Raw genomic sequence first — 7,170 nt, forward strand, 5'->3', positions numbered from 1 at the left:
TAGCGCCCCTTATATACGAGCACATGAAGCCTCTCGTCAAACATGATCAGCTCCTGCATCTACCAACAATGATGCAAAGATTACATAACTGGTACTTGGAAAGCTACAACAAGGATGGGACCGACAGTATTTTGCTGGGAATTAAACCTGAGCACGACTTCATTGGAGTCGACATGATGTACGTAGAATTTGTGGAATTGTTTCAGTTATTCAATGAAGATGCCATCGACAAAACTCTCGTGAGTTGCTACTGTCTGTAAGTATTATTTCTATAATTAAGTCTCTAGCTCATCTTGTTCATTGTGTGTGTGTGTATATATATATATATATATATATATATATATATATATATATATATATATATATATATATATATATATATATATCCTCACTATATTATGCAGATTGAAAATCGTCGAATGCAAAAAAAGGACAAATCTATGACATTGGGTTCAATACCCCAAATACCGTAAATGAATGGGTGGTACAGAATAGAGCCGAAGATACTGAGGAAAACTTGCTAAAAGCGTTCCTTCGACATCAAAACAAAAGGGAAATACTCTTTCCTTACAACTTCAAGTGAGTGTTACTGTTTTGTGCATATTCTGTTTCACTTACTTGAGGTTAAGTATAATTGATGAGTTATGCGTGCACAGGTTCCACTTTATTCTGCTATCCATTAAGCTTGACGTGGGACTACTAATTGTCTTGGACTCGAGACGTAAAGAGCAAAAGCAGTGGGCGGACATGAGTGAAATGCTCCAGAAGTATGTTCAATCATTAGCGCACCATATCGGCAACTTTCGTTCATTTCCTGATTTCAAGTAATCATTTTCTTTGCCGGGCAGGGTTTGGAAAAGGTTCACCGGAATGGTTCCGGTTCTAGAGAAGAAGGAGTTGCGATTTACATGCCCCAAAGTAAGTAGTACTAGCTAGTTCTGTACATCTCCCATTGGTTCTAGTTTCATCAATACCATTATCATGCTTGCTTATCAGTTTGATTGAACTCTATTCTGGTAAAGTGCTTGTGGCGGACAGCCGGAAATAATTTATGTGGATACTACGTTTGTGAGTTCATTCGCCACTCGACCTCTGAGCGGGGCTTATCTGACAAACAATTTGAAGTACGTAAACAATATTCACATATTTATTTTATTACCATCAATTGTGTTGAGTTTCATTCATAAATATATATTGACCCCCTTCTTTAAATTAGATCTGGGAGAAGTGGGACAAACTCCTACCACATGATCGCCAATTCAAGAGGATTGTGGGATTCTTTGTTGACCACGTCCTACCTAAAGACGGAGAATACCATGCGGAATTACATGAATTGGGTAGATGATGTCAGGGATCGAAAGAGACGTTATATTTTATATATGCAGTACCACCGGATAGATATACGAAAGCTTGTTGTTCGACCAAGCACGGAGAAAGAGAGGTCATTTCTCTCTATATATGTTCATGCATGACGATCTTGTGTAATAGTTTCTTCATTGCTATATGTAGTAGCTAGCGTCGAGTTGAATAAAAAACATAAAATAAACATGAAACCCTATATGTAAAAGAAGTGAAGGGTAAACACAAAAATAAAAAGGGGAAACACAATATGAAAACCCCTAAACCCTCCAAAACCCCTAAACCCCTACTTTCAAAAAAAAACAGCGCCTGGCAGCTGCTGACGCGTGGCTGTCTTTTAGTCCCGGTCGGTGTTACCAACCGGGACTAAAGTGTTAAGTACATTGATTATTAGGAAAGACTAGATAGACTAGGATTAGTTCTGGCTTGTCTTGTACTCCAAATTGATCATTGTACTCCTATATATATGCCCACGAGACTCAAGCAATACACCAACTATTCCACCAAATCCCCCTCTCCCTTCTAACATGGTATTAGTTTCCGGGTTCTAAACCCTAGCCCTCGCCGCTTCCGCACCCGCGCGCCGCCCCCGGGGCGGCCGGTCTCCATGACCGCCATCGGGGGCCGTGCCGCGCGTACCTAGGGTTTGTCCGCCGGCCGTGTTGGCCGGCTGCCCTAGAGAGTCTTTTTCCCGATCCTTTGATCCGGGTTTTCTCTCTTTCGACGGTCGCTTTGATCGGTGTCTACTTTTTGGTTTTCCGATCTATTCTTGATCGGTTTGCGTCGCCCACCGCAGCCGTCGACCCCGAGCGCCTCTACACCGACCCCGGCGCGACCAGACGGCCTCTCCTCTGACCCGGCGGCCCGTCAGGGCCAGCCGCCTTCTGCACGTCGGTCTGCCCGTCGCCCTGCGCCGGCCGTCACCGCACTGACCCGGCGGCTTCACCCCATGCGATGGCCAATCATAGCCGTCGCTCGCGCGCCGGCCCGTCGATCGATCCACGTCACCCGCCTCTGCCGCGTCTGCACGGCGGCTCGGCGGTCTACCTCGCCAGCCTCGTCCTCGGCTGTCAGGCTCGTCGGCTGCCTCAAACTCGGGCGCCGCTGCTCTGTTGGTCGCTCGGGCCTCGCTGCCCGGGCGCCGCTGCTGCTTTGGCAGCCCGGGTGCCGGTGCTGACGTCCCACGCCATCCGTCGTCGCCGGCCTCATCCAGGACTCCGCCGCCACCACGCCTCCATCGATCGGCGTCCCCGTCCTCGCGCGCGATCGGCTTGATCACCCGCTTGCCGCCGCGATCCGCCTCATCTACGCCGCGCGACCAACCTGGCCTGTTGGTGACGCGCGCCTCCACAGGTCCCGTGAAGATCGTCCTGAGTACCGTGCGCCTCTCCACCGATCGAGCATCGGGCTGCCCCTGCGTCGCCCCGTCGGGCCGCAGTGCCGCCGCCCCGTGGTTCTCCTCGCGGCTGCATCGACTCGTGCATCGCCACTGCGTCGCCCCTTTGGGCCGTAGTGCCGCGATACGCGGTCCCCGCCGCCGCCTCGAGGCCGTCCCCGCAGTTGCACCGACTCACGAACCGCCATTGCGTCGCCCCTTCGGGCCGCAGCGACGCGGCATGCGGTCCCTGCCACCGCCCGAGATCTTCCCGCCGTCGCCCCGACCCGCCTGTCGTCGCTGCGTCGCCCCTTCGGGCCATAGCGCCGCGGCCCGCGGTCCACTCGGCCGTCACCGCGCGTCAACCTCTAGTGGTATGCGCCACGTCGTCTCCCTTGGCGCGGGAACGCCATCGTCCGCGTCGGTCTTCATCACGCTGTCAGGGTTCTTCGCCTACTTCGAGCACCGCCGCCGCACTTTTAACCTAGCCGCCGCCGCCGCTCTTCTTTGGCCATCGCCGCCGCTACCTCTATAGCCGCCGCAGCCGCCCGTCCACCCCCTTCATCTCCGTCCAGCACCAGCCCGTCGCTAGCGTCGCCGTCATCTACCCCGACCGCTTCATCTACTCCGACAACCGCGGGCGACATTGGCCCCGCGCCGATTGGCGCCGCAAACGTCGTCGAGTCCTTCTCTGCTGGCCTCTCAAACTTCCTCGACATGGCGTACAGCTCATGCAGGTCCCAGTCTATGCATGCCCGGTGCTGGCAACACCGCCGCATGCCTTCGTCCACGACGTGTCCCCGGGCCTGGCAAGCCTGGTGCGGTGCTTCGTCAACTTTGTCTTCGTCCGTCTACGCATGCCTGGTGCTGGCAACACCGACGCGTGCCTTCTTCTATGATGTGTTCCCGGGGTTGGCAACCCCGACGCAACGCGTCGTCAACATCATCTCCTTCCTGGCGCACCACTACTTCGACGCCACTGCGCCCACGACTAACTCGGCGTCTCCTTGCGCCCGCGGCTCCACGGCGACTTCCTCGACACCGGCTACCCCGACTCGACATCGACCACGGCATTCTTCGCACGGCTACCTCAACCACAAATCCACCACCCGCGTTCTCGGCTACATCGACAAACGGCACAAAGGGCTACCGCCTGCTTGAGCAACCTCGTTGGTTTTCACTCCAGCCACAACTCCGCGATGCATCGACCGTTACGACTGTGGGGGGTGTCCGTCGGCTTGCCTTCGGATTCTTCTCCAGTCTCACCGTCTGCGTCGCTCCCGTTGTGACTGCGGGGGGATGTTGAGTATATTGATTATTAGGAAAGACTAGATAGACTAGGATTAGTTCTGGCTTGTCTTGTACTCCAAGTTGATCATTGTACTCCTATATATATACCCACGAGGCTCAAGCAATACAACAACTATTCCACCAAATCCCTCTCTCCCATCTAACATAAAGGTCATCCTTCCTGGACGCTTCACAGTGGCCATGTGGAGCTCATTTAGTCCTGGTTCGTAAGCCAACCGGGACTAAAAGTGCTGGGTATTAGTCCCATTCGTTTTGTCCTGGTTGCAAAACCGGGACTAAAGGCCCTCTAAAACCGGGACCATAACCCTGTTTTCTACTAGTGGGTTGCCGTTGGAGATGCCCTAAATGATTTTATATTTCTTTAGAGAGATTAGCTTGTTTTGAAAGTTGAAACATACATGCTTCGGCACGAGACTCGATTTCTGAACACGATTCGTGATCTTGTTGGACCGAGGTGTGCACTGCATGATTAGGAGGGAATCTATCAGCACATATGCATGCAGGCAAAAGCAAGCAGCAAGAGGTGGACAGAGAGCAAACACGTATATGACCTGCAACATACTATATACCATTGTCCCTTTGTGCCTGTAGCTAGCATCCCTGCATCTGCGTGATCATCGTCGATCCATATGCCACGTCGTTTGGCAGGACAGACCCACCCGTCGATAGGTTAGCGTTCGCGCCGTGAGGACCATGCAATGATCATATGGCACATGTGCCAGAAAGAGAACATTTGCAACAACGTCTATGCATAGGAGGAAAGGCACAAATCTGGCCGATCTTTGGACCAACCAGTACCTTGCTTGGCGAGAACTTTTCAGCAGCAGGTTGCATATGTGGGCAGGCTGCCATGCCATGCCATGCATGGTAAAAGCATCTTACAATCTTGTACATGCATGCATGCCTTTGCTGGGCTTGCCAGCACAATGCCCTAATTTGTTTGCATGTGCAGCTAGAACCCTAGCAGCACTGTGTACATGTCATGCATGTTAAAACCTACTGTCCGCGAGGCTCTGGTATATAGTGCGTGCGTGCAAACAGTAGTACATACAAGGTGACAATGGAATGTCCAAGAAACAGAATGCTTCCAAGCATGCATCATGTGGACGTGGTAAGAGTAATACTACTCTATACATATACTGCTACAGGTTGGCATGCATATGGTTTTCATATATTTGCAAAGCTTGATTGACATCTAACAGATCCATACGCGCATAATATACTAGCGTATAAACACACGAGCGGCGATCCCATGTTCCTCACCTCTGCGGTTCATCTCCCCTCGCCGCCGCCGTCGAGAAAATATGTTTTACATATGATTACACACACCGATCAAAATAAATTTCTTCCTCAATCATTGCCCTTGTCCACTCCTAATTTACGGGTGATTTGTTTGTATAGCATGTATGACTACGACTCTACGAACAACTTAGGCAGGTTCATGCATATCGGGGAGCATAAGTGCTACAGAGAGTATGGATACAAAACGACGCACCGACTTGTGGATTAAACTTTGCTCTCATGAGTCACAAATCCGGTGAGTCGTCACAAATTAATTAGTATATAGTCCACCATTGGTTGTGTTGTGTGGATCCTATAGCAAGCTGACGCATGTACAAATTAAGGTTTATTGAAAAGTATATGTAGGAACTAGGAAGCATCCTCTGTATGTAAATGTATATGTCCCTCCAGATCTGCACGTCACATGGAATCATATTTTACTGGAAAATATTGAAGATGAATAGACCTTGTCCTTTACGGTCACATGAAGAGCCCACCTACCTGCCCAACAAAACAGAAAACCTAAGGGAAACCACCACCTTTAGAAAAAAAACTAAGGGCACCCACCAGCTCCCCAAAGATTGATCACGCCGAATTTCATGGCGCCACCTGTTCCTCTCTCCCCACCCCCTGTTCTACACACACTGAAAAGTTAGGCAGGCATATATGGATCTCATAAATTCTAAAAAGTGTAGGAATGTTATGTTTTTCTGTAATTCCCCTAAGGTAACTATGATTATTTGTACGGGAAACTAAGTGTGTCCTTATAAACCTAGTAATCACACTAAAGATTTGAGTTATGGCGAGAATTTTTCTCATCCAGTGCAGAGCACGTAAAGAATAGAAGCATATCGTTGCAAAAATAAGCAAAGAACGAAGACATTGAAAAGTTCTTATGGATTATAACCCATGTTGTAATTTCCAAAATTTACCACTCTCCCGAAATCCTTTGAAGAACTTTTATACCGATAATAATACAAACACAGATGATATGTTGTTCTTGAGTAAATAGTGAACAAATCAACATAATGACATAGGGAGATTAAGGACAATTATGGACCGATAACTTTCTTCAGGAAGTTTATAGCTAGCTAGAACGATGTACAGATACAATGAGAAATGAAGATTCAGTTAATAATAAGAAATAGAGCGCATCTTTTATGAAATCAATTAAAAAAGATAATGCATTAATTTCTCTGTTTTACCATGTCTTAAGCTCACCACTTGCATAGACAAAGGAAACACTAAATATAAGAAAAATAAATATGGACCAAACATGCGTGACACTATCACATGTGGTAACCATTCACAAAGCATTATTGTAGAATTGGAGCCAATTGTTACATTCTTGGTTTAGTGAGTGTATCCAGTAGAGCAGTAGCAAACTAAGTAACTAACAATACATTCCATCACGTAGAGCAAAATATGTTTAAGATTATTAGCAAATTACACTTATCTTTATCTAGTCACTTTTTTCCCACTGGTTGCTTGGTGACCCAATGATAACATTAGCAAATAAAGGCGTGAATCAATGAAAGAGAGTGTCCTCTAGCGAAGCGTAGCTCAGTTGGTCAAGTTGCTTGTGGTGGATTTATTTTAGTATTTAATGCCTTTATGCTTTCAATTGTAAGCGAGGTGCCTGTAATAAATTCGTCAATCTCAAAACTTACTGTTTCAGTCTCTTCGTGCAGCTTATAGTAGTAGGGTGTGCGTCTATGGGTTCATAGGGTGAGTGCTCTGTATAAGCGTGTTTGTGAGCTCTGCATCCTGTATTTATTTAAAAGAAAAAAGAGTAGCCTCTCTAACTTGCAAAAAAAAAAGTAGCCTCTAACTATAAGTATACG

Source organism: Triticum dicoccoides, chromosome 3B (assembly GCF_002162155.2).
Source record: "Triticum dicoccoides isolate Atlit2015 ecotype Zavitan chromosome 3B, WEW_v2.0, whole genome shotgun sequence".
In the NCBI taxonomy this organism is placed as follows: Eukaryota; Viridiplantae; Streptophyta; class Magnoliopsida; order Poales; family Poaceae; genus Triticum; species Triticum dicoccoides.